General features: G+C 37.8%; 1 long non-coding RNA gene across 6 annotated transcripts in view; it reads left to right on the forward strand.

The window, feature by feature from the left end:
• LOC120361154 (uncharacterized) overlaps positions 1–25,121 on the forward strand; it is a 34,041-nt gene that overhangs the window by 2,064 nt on the left and 6,856 nt on the right. For 2 of the 6 annotated variants that reach the window (XR_012517442.1, XR_012517439.1), the window contains exons 2-3: positions 7,812–7,968; positions 21,303–24,541. This is a non-coding gene — a long non-coding RNA (uncharacterized LOC120361154). Of the gene's footprint in view, positions 1–7,811; positions 7,969–14,703; positions 14,779–21,302; positions 24,542–25,121 lie in introns of all 6 variants that reach the window. The other 4 variants (XR_012517441.1, XR_005577512.2, XR_012517443.1 and 1 more) reach the window with 4 other exon arrangements.

Below are 25,121 nucleotides of genomic sequence, written 5' to 3' on the forward strand. Positions count from 1 at the left end.
TTTGTAATCATTAGAAGCAAGTCACTATTGTGACCTAGACTCAAGGGAAAGAGAATTAGGCCCCACCTTTTGAGAGAGGAGTGTCAAATCATTTGTGGACTGATTTTCAAACAACCACATGACCTAATGCATGTTATACACTTGTCTACTTTTTTGACTAGCATTTTAGAATAAATATATAGAAATGGAGTTACTGGTTCAAAGAACATGCCATTTAAAACATACATCTTGTATATGAGATAGCTTTTAGGAAGAATTCAAAAGATGCTATCTATTGTGTCCTCATACTTCATAGCACTATCATTATCCATAGCACCATCATTTTAAGGCACTGTAAGTTGTGCTGTAGTGGTGGCTTTGGATACATTTGAGGTATGATAGAAAAAGAGTCTTTAAGATAAACAGGAGCTAAATTAAAAAGGGCCCAGCACGTCATGACACGATGCTTGCCTTTTTTTTTTTTTTTTTTTTCAGTAAGTCCTTACTTTTCGAACTGGGTTACTCCCAAGGCACATAGGTACACAAAACAAGTGCTGCTTGAAGCAAAAGAATAAACATACATCATCTCTAGTAAAGTGCTCTTTGGAAAAAAAAAAAGTAGATGTATTAAAAAATAGATTATAAAGTTGCTTGTTTTATAAAGAGGAAACATTAGGTATTATCTTGGTCTTCAGGTGGCCTGCTTTGGACTGTATCTCTTGATCCTGGGTAAATAATTTACTTTTCTTTACATTTGGGGTACCTTAGTAGAGAAGTTAAGTGACTCAGTTAGTTGATGAGGAGATACTGAAGGATTTCAGGCAGGTTTAGAATCTGATATTTTTAAAAGGTATCTCCATCAAGAATATTGACAACACTTCTGGAAAAAAAAGAATGATAAATATTTGAAGTTACACAGCAGATATCAAAACTCTCATAATTAAGCATTTAAAAAAACACTAAGAGAAAGATAAAGAAGCAATGAAAGTAGTTACACCAGAAGTAGATGACAGGATATGCCTACAAATCTAATATATAACTAAGAAGTCCTAACTAATCAATGAGGGAAGGAATGGATTCAATACATGTCGGGGGTAAAATTGGCTCTCTGGGGAAAAAGGGATCCATCTCTAGTCCTACCTTACATTACTTAGTAAGATAAACTCCAGATAAACGTGATGAGTGTAGAAACAAAATCGTAAAAAACTCGAAGACAATTAGATGTGTACTTACTTGCTCTCTGGGTAGGAAAAAATTTCTAAATAGAAAAGAAGGATTCTCTAGTGAAAGCAAATCAATAGCTGCATCTGAGTAAGTATTATATTTTTGTATAATACATTTAACATTTAAAATAAACCACAAATACTGATGGATGGCATTCATCGTGTACCAACTATGTGCCAAACACCACACTTGGAGCTTCGCCTTTATGACTTACCCTTAATCCTTACACACACAAAAACCCACCACAGGCTCAGTCATTACTGCCTCCACTTAACAAATGAGAAAACTGAGACAGCGAGAGATTACATCAGTAATTTGCAATGCTGGCTGCACACTGAATCATGTAGAGAGCTTTACAAAGGCCCATGCCTAGGCCTCATCCCAGAGCAGTTTAATCAGACTTGCTGGGAATGGCACCTGGGTATAAAATGCTTTGTCCAAAGTCACACAGCTGGTGACTGCAGAGAGAGAGGCTTTTCTGTGTCCTCAACACCTGGACTTTTCCTATACCACGTGGAAATTTTCTTGAGGATATAAACAGCCACTTGGTTTTCAAAGGTGGTAAAAACCTGAACGTAGGCTTAACTTAAAGCAGAAGTGATGTGAGATATGAGAATCTATTTGTTGACCCATCTATAGCAGAGACTCCATAGTCTGTGTTTCTGGAGTATCAGTGAAAAAAGCCACAGGGCTGAAATAGAAGGATAGCATTTTGATGGTCTAATAATTTTGAAACAATTGGTGATGCTTAGACGACTTGAAAGGTATTTGCATGAATCTAATTTCTTAGGCTTATTATCACCATTATAACATCTTCTCCACCAATTGAGACATAACAATATAGACAAGTGACTTTATTGCATAGTTTTTAGGAGCACAGACTTTGGAGACAAACTATCTGATTTTGATTCCAAGTGTATTCTTTATAGCTGTGTAACCTTCATTTACTTAACTCTCCATGGCTTAGTTTAAGAAGCTTAAAGACAATACTGATGACCCTTGCCCTCATGTCCCAGAGATTCTGATAGAGTTGAAAAATAGGAATAATAATAGGAATAGGAATAATAATAGTATTGTATTAATGTAACAAATCACTGGTAAAAAATCACCTGAAACCCTAGTGGCTTAAGATCACTCCTGGTTTCTCTGGGTAGGAATTCAGGAACATCTCAGCCAGGCAGTTTCAGCTCAGGGTTGCTCTGAGCTGGGGCTACTGTCATCTGATGGCTTACCTAGGGGCTGGAGGATCCACTTCCAAGGTTCACTCACATAAATGACACAGCATTGCTTATTGTTGGCAGAAGGCTTAAGTTTCTCCCTGCAAAGGCCTATAGAGATAGGTCTGCTTGAGAGTCCACCTTGCATGCCATCTGGCTTCCCCCAGAACAAGTGACCCAAGAGAGGTGGCAACTGTAACGCATTTTGTGGCTTAACCTTGAGGTCACACATCATCACTTCTGCAGTATTTCATTGGTCTGACTGATCAACTCTGATGCAGCGTGGGAGCTGAATATACCCTCGCACCAGAAAGCAAGGATCATTGGCAGCCATTTCGGAAGTGGTTATCACAAGTACCTAGTTTATCAGCTTGTTGCAAAGATACGTACAGTTGACCCTTGAACAACACAAGCTTGACCTGCATGGGTCCACTTTTATATTTTTTTCAGCCAAGTGTGTATTGAAAATATAATATTCGAGGGATGTGAAACTTTTATATACAGAGGGCAGTCTTCTTGTATACTAGGATTCCTCAGGACTGATGTGGGGAAGCTCAGCATACATGGATCTTGGTATATGCAGGGGTCCTGGAAGCAGTCTTCTCCATATACCAGGCATGACTGCATTAATACATATCTCTCTGTATGTGGATATATATGAAGCTATATATACATACATCTCACACTTAGAATACTGGAACAGAGCTTACACCATAATTAATAATGATGTAACTAAATCAAAAATTCTGGGAGTGGGAACTGAGCATTGGTATTAATATTTTAAAAATCACTGTATGTGATTAATATGCGGCCAATTTTGAATATCCTATTTCTATCTCATTACTTAGCTTCATTGTGATCATAAGCCCTGGAACCCTGGCTGAGAGGTTTCCAGCCTTGGTTGCATAGTAGAATCATCTGGATAGCTTTTAAAAAGCCAGCTGTTCAGGATACACTCCAGACCAACTCTGTCAGAATCTCTGGGGCATGAGGGCAAGGGTCATCAGTATTGTCTCTAAGCTTCTTAGACAATCCCACTGCAGTCAAGTTTGAGACCCACTACTCTAGTTATTTAACATAGATGACTGTATTACAATCCCCTCATTTCCTCAGTGAGCTGAATTCTACTCAGCATTTAGATCCTAGGGACTTAACGTCACTTGTTGAAAACAAAAGGAAGACCTTTGACTCGTCTTAATGTTCGAGGAAGGCTGAAGATGGGTAGGAATGTGCAGCATGGCGCCAGTTGCTCTCTGTCTGTGCTGTGTGTCTGGAGGATTCAAGCCTCCAGCATGTCAGCCAGGCTCCTTTGGCCAGAATGCGCCTTCGTGCAAGAGTAGAAACCTCCTAGGCATGTGATTGCTGGGCCAGGAAAATGTCACCCATTGCCAGAGAAAAACCAGCTTTCCACGCAACTAGTGAGTGGCACATGAAACCAATTTAGCCAGCGTGGTTGGAGAGGCATCAGAAGCATCACAAGATGGCCGTTCTGGAAGCAATGTCTGAAGGGTGCACCTGGTAATGCCCACAGGTGCTGTGCAGGCACAGAACATGCCTCAAATTTAAGGACATGGAGCTGTCTGTCTGCTGCTCTGAGTCTGCTTTCGTAAAGGAATGTTAGCTTGCTGCAGAGAACAATTGGCTATATTTCGGGAAAGACAAGCAAAAATGGCAGCTGTATTTAAACCAGAAAAATAGTGGATGAACAATTTCTGGTGACTTATACCATCAAATTAGACTTAGAAAACTTGTGTTGGGGAAAAAAATCTCAATCCCTTTTGCAAATATTTGGGATTGAGGGAAGCTCTTAACAGACTTTTCCCATCGCTTTCTGTCCACAATTTTAAACCTATGTTTGTTTTAAGTAAAGCTTAATCCATGTGTTTCTGATTCCTTTAAGCATAACTCATCGAAGCCTTTATTTTGGAAAAAAAAATCCATTTAACATCTAAGATGCCTTTGATTTTTAGCCTTTTAAAGCATTTTCCCCTGTTTGAAAAGGGGCTCAAAATAGCACATTTGCCAAGTTTAGAGCCCATTCAGTTGTGAATGCAGAATTTCGACCACTGCACAGGATTTAAACTTCTTCGCACTAGCCAAAAATGTGACTTCTTGTTTGTCTTTAATACCTAAATCCTTTTTACAATTGAATTTGGAACTCTCAATGAACCCTGAATGCAGCAGGTCTGTCCATCCTTCGACTTGTTTTCTCGCCACTATGGAGTTTGTTAATGCATTTATAGTATAAGTCTATCTAGCTCTTTGGAACAATTTCTATTTGTGTTGCTTAGTAACAAAGAAAAATATTTTGAGCATGTGATAGCACCTTTTATCAAAGTCCTAGAAGCTGGCTTCCAAACATGAGCAGAGAACCATGACAACATGAGTCTTAGATGCCCCATGATGAACACGGAACTTAATTTGGAGGAATTAGAAAATGAGAAGAATGTAAAAGGAGAATGTCTGAACTGAAAGCAGGCCAAATGGGTCTTTAGGACCCCAATAACTGTTTTCTCATAAATTTCTTAAGAAAACTAGTTAGATATCTCTGTTTCCTCTGTATTTGAACAAGAAGAAAAGGGAACTGGACATGTTAATGGGCTGAGTTAAGGTTGTATTGAAGTAATGCAAGATCCCCTAATAAAAACTTAAGAAATATTAGTCATACATGTCTGTCTGCCTAATGCCATATTAACTGATATTTGGAATACCTTTCTTGATTTTTATTAAATTTTTAATTCTAGATACACCATTCATATAATCACAAAGGGGAAAACTTAAGCTCAAGAAGTTTTCATCAATCATCTTCAACAAGCTGAAATGAATAATATTTTCATGGATGCTGAAAACAGATATAGAATTTGACCCCTGGATGAGTAATTTGGTCAACACTATCTTTTGTTGTTGATTGCTATTTGATGATGTGGGGCATTTACACAGGAAATGAAAGTCATTGTTCTTGACCTTGAAGAACTTACAATTAGGAGAGCGTGTAAAGTTCCACTACCAAATATAAAACAGAAACGAGATATTCATCCATAAAAAATGACGGATGTTCAAAGAATTCAGTATTTGTGGGGTTAAGGAGGAAGAATATTAGCAGAGAAATTGAGAGGCCAGAGCCGGGACAACCTAATAAACAGTAGGTATGCTTTTTCACACAATAAAGATTCGCTTTTAGAAAAACAAGATAGAATCTAAATCCTTTAATTTTGTGCAAATAGTCCCACATTTGACATTTAAAGAAAAAACCTAATTGAATATTGCAGTGGAGAAAGACACACTAAAAAAATTACTATTGGTAGCTTGAGTCTATTTTCTTTTTTTTTTTAAGACGGAGTTTCACTCTTGTTACCCAGGCTGGAGTGCAATGGCGCAATCTCGGCTCACCGCAACCTCCGCCTCCTGGGTTCAAACAATTCTCCTGCCTCAGCCTCCTGAGTAGCTGGGATTACAGGCACCCGCCACCATGCCCAACTAATTTTTTGTATTTTTAGTAGAGACGGGGTTTCACCATGTTGACCAGGATGGTCTCGATCTCTTGACCTCGTGATTCACCCACCTTGGCCTCCCAAAGTGCTGGGATTACAGGCATGAGCCACAGCGCCTGGCCCTGAGTCTGTTTTCTGTAATAAGATTCAACATCAACTATATTTACTTAAATGGGACCAAAACATTTGTGTTATACTGATCAATTTTTAAGTGAATGTTACAGAAGGCCATTTCTTAGAATGGTCTTTTATTTGATACAATGTATAAGTACATTTCCTTATTTTATTTTATTCTGTTTTATTTGAACAGACAATTTATCTCATGGCTGGGCCCTTAAAATGTCAATGATTAATACAAACCACAATTACCTCTTAAAGCATATGCAGCCACTTTATTAATGAGGAAGAAAATCAAGTATTTTTAAGGGCAGATTCTGAATATTCTTCTCCAGTGGCTAATCTTAATTCAGTTTGCCTTTCAGTTTCCTTTTCTACATACTAGGACAGTCACTTACCAGAAAAGACATGTGGGAAGGATGAATGCTTGAAAAAGAGATTTGAACTCCGTAGTTATCAGAATCATTATTCCAAGGAATTGGTTGTCATTTAAATTCTGCATTGCCTGGCACTACCAGGCAAGCGGATGCATCTGGCTTAACACAATGAGTGGTAACCAACATCATAGAAGAGGCACATAGCTTTCCTAGGCCATTATGCATGTTCCTACCACAGTCGTTTATGGCACCAGCCACATCTTAAATGAGAGCCACTATGTAATTACAGCATGACCAGGGTCTATGTGTTGAGATGGGGCACTGTGTTCTTACACCCACCATCTTAGATACAGAGGGATTCCAGCCTGAATGTACATATTCCAGAAGAAAAAAAAACGTTCAGCTGATGACTATAAAGTAATACCACAAGTAAAAACCCAGCATTGGTGAGTTAGAAATAGATTCTACATATAATGAAACTTGTCAATTCAATTTAGACATAGAGTAAAGAAATAACTTGACTTAGAATCTATCCTATGAACTCTGTCTGCTTCAAGTGTGGTCTCTGGACCAGCAGTATCAATATTACCTTGGAGTTCAGCAAGAAAAGAAAGGTAGCGTGTTACATTTGGGTTTTGCTTTGCGTCTATTCAAGTGATTAACAAATTTGTATTCCGCACTTACCACATACCAAGCACCAACCTAGGTGGAGCAAGTACATTGGAGGGCAAAGTTTCAGACTAGATAAAACGAAATGATTTACTTAGGATTTCTTTAATGAAATATATGTTGGAGGAATATTGAACCATGCCGAAGTCTTAAAAATAATGGCTAAACCCAGTATATTTCTATTACTCTATTTCTTGCAGATATTTAAACACAATAATAAAGACATGTGTTACAAAGCACTCTCATAAATTACAAGTTAAAAGTAAAGCCATATTTTGACCCAGGCCATGTAGTATCAACTTGCTGTAGTCAAAAAAGACCAAGTTCTATTTCTAGCTCTATTCAGTGCATTTAGGTGAGTCACTCAACATCATGGAGTCTTCATTCAGAGTAAAATGCAAATAATTGCTGCCCATCAGCAGCAGACAGTGTTGATTTATCACTTGCTCTCACTCCCTTTTTCTCATAGCCCCAAGCCTGGCTGGGAAATGCATGGTTAGCTTTGAAAGACACTATAATAGAGATAGGCCAGGCTTGCAGCTAGAGGTGACAATGCCATGTAGCAAATAGACATAAATAGCGAGTAGGTACCCACTGAGATATCAGATATAAGTAGGTGTCTGCTTATATCCTGAAGGGTGGAGAATTCCAGAAAACACTTACTTTCCTGATAAAAGGTGACACACACACACCTTGTGCTCATCCCCATTTTCTCCTTCTCTCTTCCTTGAATGCAGCTATTATATGGAAAATGTGACAACCATGTTGTGACCATGAGATGACAAGCAGAGGACGAAATCCATGTGCTAAAGACAGCCAAATGAATCTGGGAAGACATTACTGAGCAACTGAGTTGACCCCAGCAATGACTAATTCTCCCCTCCCGATTTCCTGGTATGTGAGAAAAACACCACCCACTCATTTAGGTGCCTGTTAGTCTGGGACTCTCTTTATTACAGCCAAACGGACTGCTATGGGGTGACTCTCCCTGAGCTTGTTTTAAGGACTGCGCACAGAAATGACATCAAGTGTGTATTTCACATTATTGATTTCATATTCTCATTTTGCATATGAAGAAGCTTGGGCTCAAAGAGGATTAAGTGACAGAGTAGTGTATTCCAGGTCAACCTGGGATATGTCTCACAATCATGCTTTATGACTTGCTCTCTTTTGAAGCATCCATAATATGTCAACGCTCTTAGAATAATTCTAAACATCTACCCAGTCCTTTAAAGTGTTCAATACATTTTCAAAAATATCATCAAGTTTGATTTTCAGAGCAACCCAGTGAGGTAGATATTATTAATAAATATTCCTGTTACATACGATCATTTCCTTTCACTTCTTTCTCAGCCACTGCAGCCACTTGGTGTAGCAATCCTGCCATAACAATTGATCAGTTCCCACTTACTCTTCTTTTTTGATGAGCTCAAGCTCTTTCTTTGCTTCATGTTTCTGCCTCAGCCCGTCTCTACTCACCCCTTATAAAATTCTGTTTTAATTCAGTTGGGTGCATAACCACAACATCAGAGCACATTTTGGCTGGCTGAAGCCAAGGAGCTCTGGAAATCTCAATAGAGAGGCTGTCTACATTGCCAAAGAAACTTAAGAAAGAAAAAAATGCTTATAGTATTAGGCATGAAATGTGATTAGAGTGGTCTTGGCCAGAAACAACCTTCACAAAGGCAGTGCCACAGATTCTGGAAGAACTGCAGCTGGCCTTTTTTTTTTTTTCTATCAAACATGCTTACTTAGAGTAAATCTCTTTGCCTCATTTGAGCTAACTCAGTTAAATCTTCCACTTGCACACGGAAACATACATTCACTCAAGCTGATGACTGTAAAGTAATGCCACATGTTAAAAACCAGCACCGGTTAGTTAGAAATAGATTCTCCATATAGTGAGACTTGTCAATTCACTTTAGATACAGAGCAAAGAAGTAACTTGACTTAGAATCTATTCTACGAATTCTTACTACTTCAAGTGTGGTCTCTGGACCAGCAGCATCGCTGTTACCTTGGAGTTTGTTGGAAATGCAGAATCTCAGGCCCCACTCCAGAACTACAGAAGAAAAATGTGAATTTCAACAAGAGTCCTGGGGATGTGTATGCATGTAGAAATTTGAGAAGAGTCACGTATCACATAGTTGCATTTGTTATGAGTGCCTCACAACCCAGTCTTTGCTAGAGCGTGTATCCTTGCCATCTTTTCTATACCTTGTCTGTGGCATCTGAGGAATTCCTATCACAAAAATGCCCTCCTTTCATCCTACATTATTATTCATAAGTGTTAATTGGTATGCCATTACTTGCTTGACAGTCAATAAGTTTGAATGCATCCACTTGAAACCCTGGTGGATGATTCACTGTATTATTTGTCTTCCACTCTTAGATTTGGATTGAAATTTGTAACAGAATTTCTGAGATCATTGATTTCAAGCACCACTCCCAACTCGTACAGTCAATTTACAACATCATGTGAAAGTGTGCAGTATGGTGCTTACAACATAGCAATATGTGGCGTTGCAAGTATTTTTGTCTGTCAAATTTATTGATGTTATTGTTTGCACTATTAAATCTATATTTAAGGAATGGTGGTGGGTGGGGAGGGAGAAAGATGGACTATGGCAAATTTGCCTAATAATTTCTTATTAAATTAATTAATTAATTTTTTTGAGACAGAGTCTTGCTCTGTCACCCAGGCTGGAGTGCAGTGGCTCTATCTTGGCTCACTGTAATCTCTGCCTCCCAGGTTCAAGTGATTTTCCTGCCTCAGCCTCCTGAGTAGCTGGGATTAGAGGTGCCTGCCACTATGCCTGGCTAATTTTTTTTTTTTTTTTTTGGTATTTTTAGGAGAGATGGGGTTTCACCATGTTGGCCAGGCTGGTCTCAAACTCCTGACCCCAAGTGATCCTCCTACCTTGGCCTCCCTAAGTTCTGGGATTACAGGTGTGAGCCAGCACACCTGGCCATAATTTCTTTCTTATTTTAACAGCTATATACAGGTTATCTACTAAGTTCCCGAAGTGACTACAGGATGAGCATATAAGGAGACACAGTACTTGGAGTTCTGGTAGCACAGTGAAAGGACACCTAATTTGTATTGAGTGAAGTACGAGTGTGTGTATGTATAAAGTGTGTTTGTGCATGTGTGCATGAAGTGTGTGGGTATGGTATGGGATATATGTATGTATGATACATGAGGCATGTGCATACACTTTGGGTGTGTGTGTGTGTGTGTGTGTATGAAGAGGGGGCGTATGATACGGTATATAACATATGTGTGTCTGGATTTATGGGTTATGTTTACATTCTTTTGTATGTATGTATGTGCATAAAGTGTGGTATGGCATAAAATATGGTATGTGCATATGTATGTGGTATGTGCATAAAATATGGTATGGCAAATATGTGTGCCTGAATCTATGAAGTACATGCACACCCTTCTGTGTGCCTGTGTGTGTGTGTGTGTGTGTGTGTGTATGTGTGTATGCATGAAGTGTGTGGCTATGGTATGGTAAATATGTGTGTCTGAATATGTAAAATGTGTGCACACCCTTGTGTGTGTGTGCATGTGTGTGTGTTGGAGAGAGGATTGGAGCTTTTGGCTACAGGCAAAGTTTCTGGAAGTAGTGATGCCTGAGCTCTTTTTATTGTGTTCCAGTCAGACGTTCGTCCCTGTGTCCTAAAACAATTACACTTGCCAAGTTCCCAGAGTCCTTGCCATTGTCACACCGGATGGCTGATACTTAGTCTTCACCAGATTCACTCACTGAGTTCCCGTCTCGGGAAATAGTAGCTGCTTCACTCATTTGCTCAGACTGCTAACCTAGGACTTACTCTCGATGTTCTTTCTCTCCCACTCCCCAGCCAAATCCATCCACAGGTCCTGCCAGTTCCCTCTTCAGTGCATGTCCAGACCTGACCACCTCTCACAGCCTAAACTTCTACCACTGCCAGCAGTTGTCTGTTGTCTGCCTTGACACAATCACAACAATCTCGCAGCTATTCTCCTGCTCTGTCCTTGCCTTCCTTGAATGTATTTTACACTTATGCCCCAGTGCGGCCCCTTTAAAATATAAATTTAATCATGTAATTCATCTCATCAGTATATTCCAGTGGCTTCCTTTTATTGAATAAAATTCAAATTCCTTGCCTGTTTTCATCTAGGAGAAATCATTGTGTGAAACACAGCCTTACCTTTGATTTTTCCTTTCTCTCTGTTGTTTAGCCAACAGGCCACTCAACTCCATAGATTCTTCTTTTGTAATGCTGCTTGCATCCATATTCATTTTTCTGTGTTCACTGCTATTACTTTGACCCAGGCCTTTAATACCTCATCCCTGGTTTGTATCACATTGAGGTTGAGAACCCAGGTTCTGAAGCTGGACCACCTGCAACATTGAATCCAAACTTTAGTCTTTATTATGTGATAGTGAACATGTTATATAATCTCTCAGAGCCTCAGTTTTCTCATCTGTCAAATGGATATAATAATGACCTCTATCTCATGGAGTTGTTGGAGGATTAAATGAATTAATGTATGTAAAACACTTGGAATAGTCTTGCCATACTGTAAGCACTATTATTGGCAATGGGTATTATTTGTCTTTGCATAGCTTGCTATTGGTTCTGTCTGTCACCCAACTATTCCTTACAGCCTTTGACTTATGTCTCCACCATCTTCCTAAAAATACTCTCATCACCTTATCGTCTTGCCAAAGGTCGATATGCATGCCATTTCCTATCGTTTATACGAAAACTGCTCTACCTGCCTTTAGGGCCATCTGTAACTTGGTGCCATCCTGGGTGGTCACTCATTTCTCACCACTCACAAATGTCATCAATGCTTTAGTTTCTATTCCAAGCACAGTATAATGGAAAGAATTGTAAAAATAAAAAGAAACAATGAAAAAGGAAGCATATCTTAACTGTCACAGATCCAGTTAACTTCAGATAGATCTGGATTTCAATTCCAGTTCTGTGGGGACTGGAGCAAGTGACTTGAAAATCTTTTCAAGCCTCAATTTCTTCATCTGTAGAAACTTGAGAATAATAATTCTGTACAGTGTTGTGATGAGTATGAAATAAACTAATATATGTTAGCTGCTTCTAATCCTTTTTGCAATGAGTCAGAATGTAAATAAAATACATTAAGTAGGTAAAGTATGAATGGAATGTCAAAAATGAGTTTGACAAGTGTGCAAATAAATGGAATGTATACACAGGTACCTGGGATGTATGCGAATACCTGGGATGTATGCAAAGCACCTGAAAGGCATGCAAGTTTATGAAATGTGCGTAAAGAGTTGACATAAACTAGGCTAGCTCATTCCCAACACTTTGCCTTAGTGAAAATGCTCCTTGCTTCTGGACATTCCTCTCAACACTGCCTTCACATCTTAACGGTCCAACTCTGGTTTTGACATTTGAGGGTTGCTTTTTTCAACTGAGAGTTCTTTTTTTTTTTTTTTTTTTTGTAATATCTACAACACGTATTGTCTAGACTGCTAGTTTGGGATTTATGATGAACTGCCCTGCATTGTCAGTTACATTTTTTGTTTGCATGCTTAGTTTACTTAACTGAACTTGTGTGCTTCATGAGCACAGTAACTATGCCTTCATGTTCCCTCAGCATAGACACCAGAACTGTGCAAATAGCAACCCCCAGGTTTATGTTTCAAATTTAATGTGCTATAGAAAAAAAGAACCTTTACCATGCTGAATTGTTCCGTTAAGTGAATGACATGAACTCTTGGGCATCTCTGCTCCTCTTTATAAGAAGTGTTACGCAACTCTGGACTGGACTTCGGGGCCTCTTGAAGCCATACTGCAAGTTCACCACCCAAGCCACTCCCAGCACTGGGCTCCTCTGAGTAAGACTGGTGTACAATGTGGAGCATGTAAAGCCTGATTGTTCTAGGCACAAATTATAACTGCTTCCTCTTCAATGAGAGAAATTGGAGTGGGCTTACAAGAAAATAAGATCCAGCAAGAGTACGTCTCTCTATGAATAATAGATAAAACATTTTTTCAATAATCCCCAGAAACTGCCTGCTTTTTCCTCACCTGGCAACTTCGATTTAGGTTTATATAGATTTTATTAGTTTAAAATGAGACGCATACATAGAGCCCTAACTTGCCTTGTTATTTATTTCAAAGTGCCAACCACATAGATTTTGATACATCATAAGTAATCCTATTATAATGTTTAGGTGGCCTGAGCTAACTTGGGCGTTCTGTCCAAACACATTACACAAACAGCCCCTTCCTCAACAAATCCTTAAATGCAGACAACAATGCCCAGGGCCAGACTCTCTGCCTAGCCCTTTGGGAGTAACAGAAGCTATTCTTGACATGCCTTGGAAATTTATTCTATAACAATATTCAATAGTTATTTCAAAAAGTCCAGAGCCATGTGAGGGAATTTTGATATACAGACTAAGGAACTTGAGCAAAAGGAGTTTTTAAATGCAGGAAATGCATTTGATTATGTTCCGTTTCCCTGGTGCTTTGCTATAACTTCTTATATAAGTTATTACTACGTAGGTGACATGAAAATTCATGTGTGTGTGTTTGCCTTTAAGGGTGTCTGCTAGGGTGCCTTTAAGAGTGCCCACATGTTATTTCATTAGAAAATACCAGTTCATTCTACTTTTCCATATCATGATGAAATGACCAGATAACTTTTATCTGGATGTTTGCCACGTCAAAACACTTTGAATCATTCAGCATAACATGCAAATTCTGATATTTTATCCCCAGTGACCTTAACACTTCATAAAATAGATATGGTGCTTCCTATTTCTGTAAATGAAGGTGAGAGATAACAAAACAGAAGGAAGTTTGGATTTGCAAATGACTTGGAACCACGACCACATTCTGAATACTATTTTTCACCACGTGTTCTTTTCAAAACAGCCATAAAAATGTGATATTTTCCTTTCTTTAATTGCCAGATATAGGAATATGATGGCATTTCATTTCTGACAAAACATCCCAGTATTACTTATTCCCTTCCCTGTTGCAAAATAGTGCCTTTGCCTTCGTTAAATCCAGCCAATGTTTTCTTAAAGTTTGCCCCTTAATTTAAATTCTATAAATGTATCTCTATGTATATGTATTTATTCACATGCAACATATAAACTATACTCTTTATTCATTTATCTCTAAGTTATATATGCCTTGAATAGATGTTTCTGTGTTGTATCCTAAGGTGCCCAAGTGTCTTGTCAAGATACCTTGGTAAGTGCTGACCTTTGAACCCAGGAATTATGTTTTACCAGCATTCAGCTGCGGAAGGGCCAAAGTTCAGCTTTAAACTTTTGCAAGTGCTGCTTGATTTAAATTTGAAACTTGGAACCCTGTGTCCTCCCGTGCCTGGTTATTATTCTTGGAATGCAAAAAGGTACATGTTTTTGTAATTCTCTGAGGAGCTCCTCTATAGCTTTTCCAGAACCTAACTCGTATTTGGTTCCAAGGGTGAAAATTCATTTTTTTTTAGCAGTTTTCAGACAGATGGGTGCTATTTTTGAAATCCATACAGTCTTTCCTGCTTGCTAGGGGCTATTGAATGGTCTGTGTTATGACCACAGAAATAAGCTTACTGCCTTTGTCCTTCCCTTGCAGCTTAGAGGTTTCTAATTTCCATCCAAAACACTGAAGCAGCCCCAAAGAGGAAAGAGAGAGCTAATTCATTTGCAGGTAAACCGTAGTCAACGGTTCTGAATATCCACAGATTCCATGTCGACATTTGTTTGGAATATCGGGCATGATGAATAGTGGGAGTATGACACTTGCAACTACCTATGCAACCTAGGAAAAAGAAATAAAAGTTGAAATATATGCATATGCTATGATATTTACAGCTGTTATGTTCTTGAAAGAGTATGGATAGGTTAAGGTTTGGGAAATTAAATTATACTTTAAGTGCTACCAGAAAGCATCTCAGAAATACACCCCTGTGAAGTAAGAAACACCTTCTTTATTTAAAGGACCACTTGGTCTATATTTTGGAATTCATTGTTTTTAGAACTATAACTTTAGCTATCTGAAACTCAGCTATTCTATAACTCTTAGAACATAACCTAGAGACACAAAATAAGCAAAAGGTATTGCTGCAGGCTAAAAGCAATATCACAATGTTTGAGCACTAAAGCCCAGGAACTTGCCTTCGAGGCCAGCCCGTATCAAAATCTATTCATTAGTAGTTCACACACATTTCCAAAAACTAGCTGTCTTCATCTGTGGTTTGTATTAGTTTTCTCAGGGTGTTCTAACAAATACTATAGATTGGGTGAATTAAACAATATAAATTAATTTCTTCCCAGTTGTGGAGGCTAGAGACCCAAGATCGGGGTGTCTGCAGGGTTGGTTCCATGCTGAGGCCATTTTTCTTGACAACAGCCTTCTTCCTGTGCATTCATATGTTATTTCTTCTATGCATGTGCATGTCTGTGTGTACATTTCCTCTTCTTATTAAGGACACAAGTCATGTTGGATGAGGGCCCGCTCTAAAGATCTCATTAAAGACCTCATTTTAATTTAATCATCTCTTTAATGACCTTGTTTCCAAATATGTCCATGTGCTGATGAACTAGGGGTAGAACGTCAACATATAAGTTTAGGAGGAAGGATACAATTCAGACCCTGATATTGTTCATAGCAGCTTTGAAGAAGAAAACAGAAACAGTGACTGAAGAAAGATAGGGTATTAGTCAGGTATGCTAGTAACAGCAATAAGCAATTGTCCAAAGGAAAAAAAAGAGGTAGTAAATTTATTTTAAAAGCTCATAGGAATATATTGAAAAGCACAAAAGCTGGTGTTAAATGTTCTTGCACCTCTCCAGCAGGTCCTAAGCTCATCTCTCTATAACTGCAGAATCAAAACTAAGGCATTAAGTAAAAGAAAACTGTTCAGCATATAGAAATAGCAAGTTCTCATAGAATGACAGATAAGAGCTTAAGCCCCAACACTCTCACTTGGATGTCACATAAATTGTTTCCTCATTCCACCTTGAGAATAAAAATATCTGTGCAAATACCAGAGATAAAGAAGTCACATATGGGTACATCATAAACATAAGCATTCTACAGAGAATAAAGTCTTAGATCCAAGAAGGCATGAAAATATATATATTATGATTAAATAAAATTTAGATTTGCATATCAAATTATCAAAAAGAAGAAGTTTTCATTTTTAATGACTCATATTCTCAATTATTTGGAAAACTGATTTTTTAAAATAAGCTGAGTCAATATCTAAGATTTTCCTAAACTAAGAACTTATTGCAAAAAATTTTTTTAAGGCAAAGCATAATTGCTTGTTACCATAATCAAATTAGGTCCTTCTGACTATATCATCCTGTCCACATCCAGTAAATAGAAGATGCAGGAAGTAATATATAGTTAAAAGAGTTATTTTCTGTAAATCAATGGAATTGGATTCTGATTGGAACATTGCAACTACTGTTCATTTTGTTTTTCTGGGTCTGTTTTCATGCCTTTAAAATAAAGCTATAGAACTAGATGGTTTCATGGCATCTTCTAATAGTAAAATTTTATGAAAAGTCATTTGTAGTTTCTTTGTTCTCACTTTATAGAATTAGGGAAGATCTAAAAAAGACATCACCTCTGTTCACTTATCACTTCCAGTTACCCTTCAGCAGTTTGTGGAGAATGTGGAATACAAGGAAGCCTGTTCTCCACTTATTCAGCCACCTGTCATGTTATGGCAACCTTGACTCTATGAATTGAGTCTTAGGTATCTATCTGGTCCTTGGGTAGGGACTTCCAGGAAAACACATGATTGTCATATCTAAATCCGATAATGAGTAGGTTGCCATCTTAAGTTGTTAAGTCCTCCTGAGCAAGGCATCAGAAGTTACCTTCTGTCAGAGGCCTGTTAATCTCTGATATTCAGAAACAACCAGATGATCTGACAAGTCACTGCATGCATATGGATTATGTCAAGAAAACCATGTCTTTAAATGCTGTCTGCAGTTTAGTAACCACAGAAGCCCAGTATCCTCAGTCATTTTCTTTGTGTGAAGTCCTGGGAAGAAAGTCCTTGTCCTAGATGGAGGCACACCTACAAGTTTCTCTTTGCTTGAAGACAATAAGTCTTTTTTGTTAGAAAATAAGTTGTTCAATCCCTCGGCCTAATGTATGTATAGATTTGAGGGTGGTGACTGAAATGGTTAGCAAGTATTTTCTCAGGATCTAAAGGACACCAGATCTCAACTTTCACAGAGGTTTCAACCTAAGAGCGAAAGAATAGCTTTAATTGATTTAAGCTGATACTGGGGATTCAGGAAATAGGGCCAATAGTACAGACTGTTAAGTTTTTACTTGGCACATTGTAATTAATGTATATATTGATGGGGTACAATATGATGTTTTGATACATATCTAGGTTTTAAATTAATCAACTCAGGGTAGTGTATTCATCACCTCATGTATTTATCATTTCTTTGTGGTAGAACATCCAAATGCCTCTCTTCTATTTTGTAAAATACCATGCCTGACTGTTAACCATAGTCACCCTGCTATGCAATAGAGCACCAGAACTTATTCCTCGGAGATAATCCCAACCTCCGGAGTACAAATTGAACTCCCAAAGGCAATTCAAATTTAACATATCAGCAAACAAACTCATTATTCACAACCTCCTGAAAAGAGTTTCTCTTGTTAATCACCCATGGCAAAATGTAAACCTCTTCCATGCAATCAGTAACTAGGATGGACCCACTGATTTCATCTCCTACGCATTTCTGAAGTCCACGCCTTTCTCCTGTTTTCATTATTGTCATTCCTAGTTAACAGCTTCGGTTTGCCTCTAGTCTTACCAACCTCTAAATTATTCTTTACACAATCAACAGAGCATCTAAATAAAATGCAAATTTAACCATATCACTCCTCTGCCTAAAACTCCTCAATAGCCCCACATTTTCTGCAATAAAAACTCAAGCACCACAGAAGGGCATAGAAAGCTGCCCATTACCTGACCCCTTACATATGGCCACTCCACCTACTTCCTTCCCATTTTCCATTTCCAATCTCCCATTCTGGCTTTTTGACATATCGATACCAGTCCATTTGTTTTTCTTTACACATTACTTTAACATGCTTCATCTTAGAAGTGCAACATAATTTTTATAGCTTAAGTTTCTTACAGTAATTCCATTTATTTTTAGGAACAAATAAGTTCTGATGAGCTTAAATGGTAAAAGTCATTTTTTTCACTGGATCATTATTTATAAAGCTAAATATTTAGGTTTTAGGATTGTACAAAGAAGATAGAACCCTAGATTAAAGAAAGGTAACCATAATCTTTATAAGCCAGCAAACTGTTTTTTACTACTATAATCTTTTTTCACCATACCAAGCAAAGTGACATTGAGTAAGATGAATTGATTTATAGAGCACATGTTTAGAAAAAGGAGATGAACAATGTAACAGTCTTTAATAAGCCTACTTTAGTGTCGTGCATTTTTCTCCATAGGCATAAGCATCACCAATATTGGGGTGAAATGGGGGAGGTGGTGGAAGGAATGTGAGCCACTGTCCGTGGTCCTGATAAAAAATACCCACAATGACATAGCTGTTCTCTGTGAGCCATGTGCCTCCTTCCCTGTTTCTGTCATCCTTCAGCACCCAAGAGCTATATCAATACTGCCAGCTGTAGTTTGTTGAGTGAGTCAGTGGTTTAAATGAGTTGTGTTATGGATTGAATCATGTCTCCCAAAAAGATACTATGAAGTTCTGAACTCTAGAACCTATAAAGATGACCTTCTATGGAAACAGACTTTGCAGATGTAATCAGAAATACAGTGAGATCATCTTGGATGATGTTGGCCCTGATTCAGTGACTGGCATTATTATGGGAGGAGGAGAATTTGGACACAGATATGCAGGGAAGGCCATGAGAATTAGAAGAGATCAGAGTAATGCATCTACAAGCCAAGGAGCACCAAGGATTGCTGGCAGGACCAGAAACTAGAGGAGAGAAGGGATTCCTTCCCTAGAGCTGCCAGAGAAAAGATGTCTTTGCCAACACCTTGATTTGAGATTTTTCTCCTCCAGAACTATAAGAAACTAGGCTGCTAGCATTCTAAGCAACCCAGCCTGTGGTAGTTTATTAGGGCAGCCCTAAGAAACTAACAGAAGAACACTATAAATACCCCTTTGAATTTTTTATTTTGGTGTCATTTTATAGCCCCAAATCTTAGCTAATTATCTTTCATCAAAATTTATGTTTTAGTGTATTTATTATTATGTATAAAGGAAAAAACTGCTCAGAACTGAAATATGAAAATGCCTACCAGCAAAGGACCTAAGTCAGCCTTCGGGTTTGACTTGCATGAGACTTCTCTATATCTGCTTTGGTTTAGGCATAACATCACATACATCTTTAGTTTAATGCAATAAAATAGGCAGCCCTGAATGATTCAAAATTAGTAGAGATTTATGGGCCATTTACAGGATTTTGCTTTTCTGCTTTTCTTTCTGGAATCCTCACTGCTTAAGCATTTCTGTAACAATTAGCAGCGGTTAATATGTCTACTTACTATTGTGTAACATTGTTAGATAAATAAATAATAAGAATTACCTCTCAGTTATCTTTCAGGTCCCTCTTGTGCTAGGGGAGAGACTGGTAAAATAGTTGCCAGAGAGAAAGGATGGGATGGTGGATGCACCCTACTTTGCAAATTGTTAAGGTCTCTAATGACTTGGTTCCTTCTGATTGCGGTGATAACAGACTAGTATCTCCCTCATGCACGCATTCAGAGACCAAGAAAGCTAGCTTTCTTATTCATCTGCATGTGTGTGCATTTTGTTACTGATGAGAACCTAGAAGAACTTTGGTCTTCTCATCTGGGGTGTGTATGTGACCAAGAGGCGTGTGCCCAACGCCCTGCTTACTGATGTTATCATGACATCCTATAGAGGATACTGTTGAAGAGTTTCCTGTTCATTTAGAATAGAATAGCCAGATTGAGTTTTCAGACAATGTACTTGTGGGAGGTGACGCTGACAGGCAGCACGTTAACTCAGAAAGAGTCATTTGCATGATTGACTACAGGGTATTTAATTCTTAGATGGTTTTTATTCCTTTTTATTTTTTTAAGGGAGTGGTCTTTTTTCCCCTTGCAATTTTCCCATGCATTTTAAAAAGCATTGTCTTACCCAGTGTAAATACAGAAGATGACTCCAGGGAACAACTTCCCGAGATGAATTTTCTATGTGAATTGTGGAACTGTCATCTATGTCCATTATGTAGATGAATTGACTTCAGAGGAGCTGCTGACAGGTTGGGGGGCTAGCTTACTAGAATTTGAACTCCCATAAGAATTACATATTTTATGTCCATCATTTGCAAACATACACAGTGAAATCATGATATTTATTCAAGATTATTTTCGCTGAGGCTCATTGGAATAGGTAGTGTTTAAAGATGATTGGCTCTGACGTATGAGATGTCACTCCAGAATCTTGCTCTTTTCCTTAAGTTTCAGTGGATAAGTAAAATAATTATAATAATAATATGTTTTTTTTTTGCCAAAAATGTTTGCTGGGTGAACAAATGACTTGTTTAATAGACGTGTTTCTGTTTCTCTTGTGTGAGTATGGTGTACTCTTTCGATGTTTGTAGGATTGAGGCTTTTAGATCAAGGCAAAAGATCATAATACATAAGAGCAATAAATTCTGTTTCTATTGGTCATTTTTCTATGTTAAAGAACTCACCATAGTATTCTTTTGCTCAAAAGCCTTTGAATTATTGACTTGGCTACTGAAATGCTCTGCCACTGTACATCTGCCTTTGTTTGATCTTTCTCATCTATTTAATCAGCAGCAGGATGTATGCTGTCCCTTACATTAGAAAGTGACTCTCCACAAGGAGAAAATGATTTGTGTATAATGACACAGCACATGCTCTGGGATAAGACAAGTAAGAAAATCAGTCTTGCCTGATTGCTAGTAAGGGATATTTTGAAAAACATTTATATGCTGTTTAATCATGATAGAGCTAATAAGCTTAGTGTGGGGTGAATACCTAGAAGATTCTAAAATGACTTGACTATTGAGTTTCAGCAAGGCATGTTGACAAACTTGTATAATATGCTTGTAGACAAGATAGAGTGACTATCATACATACTGATTTACATGTAGTCTGTATTAAAAGAAGTATAATCCTCATAACAAGGTACATATTTGTCATTTCCAGATCTGCCTTCATCAGAACATTTTTGGGGTTGTGGTGGTGCCATGCTTTACAAAGAAACTGAGTACTTGGAATGTGTCCAGAGAAGAGAAACTAGAATGATAAGAACATTCAAACTTGAGTCATTGAAAGAAATGCTAAGTAAATTCAGAATATTTTTCATGGGTGAGAGTAGACATGGTAAGAAGGTAAAATGCTGAACAGTATGGTGAGCCAATATATTGAAGAAAGGTTAATAGTCTATGTGGCTTTTTTTGATTTAAAAAGGCAGCCGGGGGCTGGGCACAGTGGCTAACGCCTGCAATCCCAGCACTTTGGGAGGCCGAGGCAGACAGATCATGAGGTCAGGAGATCAAGACCATCCTGGCTAACATGGTGAAACCCCATCTCTACTAAAAATACAAAAAATTAGCCTGGCATGGTGGCACATGCCTATAATTCTAGCTACTCAGGAGGCTGAGGCAGGAGAATAGTTTGAACCTGGGAGACAGAGGTTGCAGTGAGCCAAGATAGTGCCACTGCACTTCAGCTAGGGTGACAGAGTGAGACTCTGTCTCAAAAAAAATAAAAATAAAAATAAAAATAAAAAGGCAGAAGGGGACAGAAGGAAAAAATAAAAGCCTAGAAGTCAGAACTGGGTTTAGTGTTATACCACCACTTTCTAGCCATGTGGGGCTGAACAAATTATTTAACCTGTCTGAATTTTAATTTCATGATCTATAAAGGGAGAATAATTATGTCTACCTTGAGAAGATTAAAAGACAGATACTAAAACGTGTAGTAGGTACTATTATTTCAAAGAATTAGAATTAATATCTAGAAGGTCCTGGGAAGTAATTTTGCTCCACTATAAAGAAGAGCTTTCCTATTTTCAAGCGATTCCAACAATAGTAGGGGAGTGTTCAGAGTCTGGTGAGTAATCTGGCTGCTCTGTGTAATTTTTCTGCCCACCTTTCTGTATTGTGTCCACCTTTACTGTCTCCTAGAGAATAGAGGTACAAATAAGAGAGAAGCATTTAGTTTAAAGAAAAGCATCCCTAATTCTGACCTTCTTTAATGGTTTCCAATTCAATCTTGTCGAAAGAACTTTTTCATTTATTCATAATTTGGATTTGTTAGTTTAGTTTAGCTGGTTATGCCTGCAAATATATTTCTTTTAATACAACATCAGTTCTTCTCATGCAATCAAATGACTATAGACTAAGAAGAGTGTTCTTTTCTTCTAAACTTAGAACTCAGAAATCAACTTAATTGCTCCAAACCAAATGTACACTGTTTTCTTGATGGGAAATTATTGTCTCTTAAGAAAATAAAACTAACTGTAGGAATACATCATTTTTTATTTTCAGAGACAAAATGAAAATTCAACTCTATATTACCTTAAAAGAAGTGTATAAATGATTCTCTCTGAAGTACAGAGAGTCCCAGCAGAACACTGAATCTAAGTTATTACACCATCAAGACATGCAAGTGTAATTTATGTGCCACTAAGGATAGTTATATGAATTTCATTAATATTAAAAAGTAAATTGTTGCTGACTCTATGAGGATAAACTATCTTTCTTTAGTGACTTTAAAAAACCATCTTGGGTGCATAATGAGAACTATTGAGAGAATCGAGAGTCTACGTATACAAATTAATGTATGTAGTCATCCACCATTGGCTGCTCATATTATTGTCCAAGCAAACAGATATTAATAAATTAAGGTAGTATGTATATAACTAATACACTGCAGAGAGGCAACATAGTGGGTTTTTTAAAAGATTCTAAGGATTTTGTTAAATATGATACAAAGGGTAATTCTAAAACATGGTCAAAGTTAGAAATCATTCAACTCTAAAGGATTGGACATTTAAAATTTCTTTCTTCACAGTGAATTCATTCTCCCAAAATTATGTGCATTTTAAAAGCTTTAGGAAAAATACCCAGAAATCAAAACAATTTCATCAGTGCGTTTTCCTTTAAATAATGTAAGATGAAACAAATTAGATGAATTTTCCCTGTAGCAGGAAAAGTCATCATATTTTCTCCCCTCAAACAGAAATTGACTGAAAAATTGTTTAAGACGTCCCCTTGGCCGACAAGCTGGTCTTTCCAAAGAAATACTTGAAATTCTTCGAGATTAGGTGAGCCCCATTTCTCAAGTGCCTCAGGTAAGGAGAATCACTCTTAAGTATGAACAGATAAATCAATCTCTGCATTAACCTGTTCTGTGTATTGTGCAAATGTGTCAATCATTCCCTTAGAAAGCAAACATTTGAAAATAGGAACAAAATTCTTGTGAGCATTACATAACATCTATAGAGATAGGTAGATAGATAGATAGATAGACAGACAGACAGACAGATGGCTCATCAGTTTCCTTACACATTAAGAAATGTTATTTTAATCAAAGCAAAAGAGAAATTTGTTCTCACTTTTCATAGATTCTTCAGGGAGCTGTAAAGGACTCATTTTGAGGTTTGTGAATATGTGTGCAATACTTCTTCAAATTCAAATATGATTTTGAGTTTAGAGAAGTTAAATAATGTTCCCAAGCATACAACAAAGGTGCTAGGTGGTAGAGCTAGAGTTCAAACCCAAGTGGGATCATCTAGACACCCTCTCTTTAGTTTTTCTCAGGAAAGCATGCTCTCTCCTCTAAAAACTTTTCCAGCCCCTTTTATGGCCGCATTTCCTCTGTTTCACTTCTAAATATCAAGTTCCTTGGGGCTCTGGACTGGACCTAAGAAGGTCCAGTCTAGGTCTTGTCTAGATATGCTCCTTACCTGGGCAACCTCATCTCCTCCCACATGAGTAAATACCACCATTCCCAATTTTCATCTCTACTTCACACACCTCTTTTGAGTTACAGACTTACACATTCAAATGTCTTCCAGTCACCTCATACTTAAAATTTCATAAGTTTGACTTCTCCACACACCAAAATGCACCATCTCCAATTTTTTCATCTCAATACATGGCACTGCCACCCACACAATGCTCATGACATGAGCCAAGAAGCTATCACTGATTTGTTTGTGTTGCCACATTCAACCCACCGCTATGTTCTGTTTAAATATTTCGTAAAGAGCTCCTTGAGTCCATCCACTTCTCTCCATCTGCAGGTGAGGAGTACCAGAAAAGTAGCTGCTGAATCAGAAAGATGCAATGGTTCTACTGTTTATTTCTATCAAGAATTTGCCTTCCCTGCTTTGAAAAATTTAGAACTGTCTTCAGTTTTATGAAGGAAATAATAATGTAAGATTTTTTTCTTCCTCCTAATGCCTCTTATTCCTTTCCCTCTGCAGGATTTTCTGTGCCTTCTAGAAGCCCTTTCAAATTCTTGCTGGGGCTTTTCTTCTCAAGGGCTTCTCTGTCTAGGCAGTTCTCAAATTCGGGTTCCCTGGGGACTGCATTTTTAAATTATCGTTGTTTAGATATGAATGAATTATATATAATCAGCATGTGAAAACATTTTATTTAATAGGGGTTTTAGTTTCAAAATATCATAAAGCGATATTCTTCCACTAGGGAAAGGAGAGGGCAAAAAAGCTATATTAGCATCTTTAAGTCTCAAGGTTTTGCCTCAGGAGAAAAACACTATAATCAAGTTTTTTAAAATATCAGACAAGCTTTCTTGATTCCCCAGTAATATTCACCTCCTCAGTTGGCCTTTCATACATGGAGATGGCAGTACATTTGGCAAATGAATATTACACACTCCCGATAGTAGCTAGGTTTTCTCTCTGAAAGGCATGGCCTGTAGAGAGGAGAACCAAAATAGATGTTGGTCTAGATGCTGATCTGAGCCTTGACAGAAAGAGCTAGTGCTTTTTGT

Source organism: Saimiri boliviensis, chromosome 4 (genome assembly GCF_048565385.1).
Source record: "Saimiri boliviensis isolate mSaiBol1 chromosome 4, mSaiBol1.pri, whole genome shotgun sequence".
Lineage (NCBI taxonomy): Eukaryota > Metazoa > Chordata > Mammalia > Primates > Cebidae > Saimiri > Saimiri boliviensis.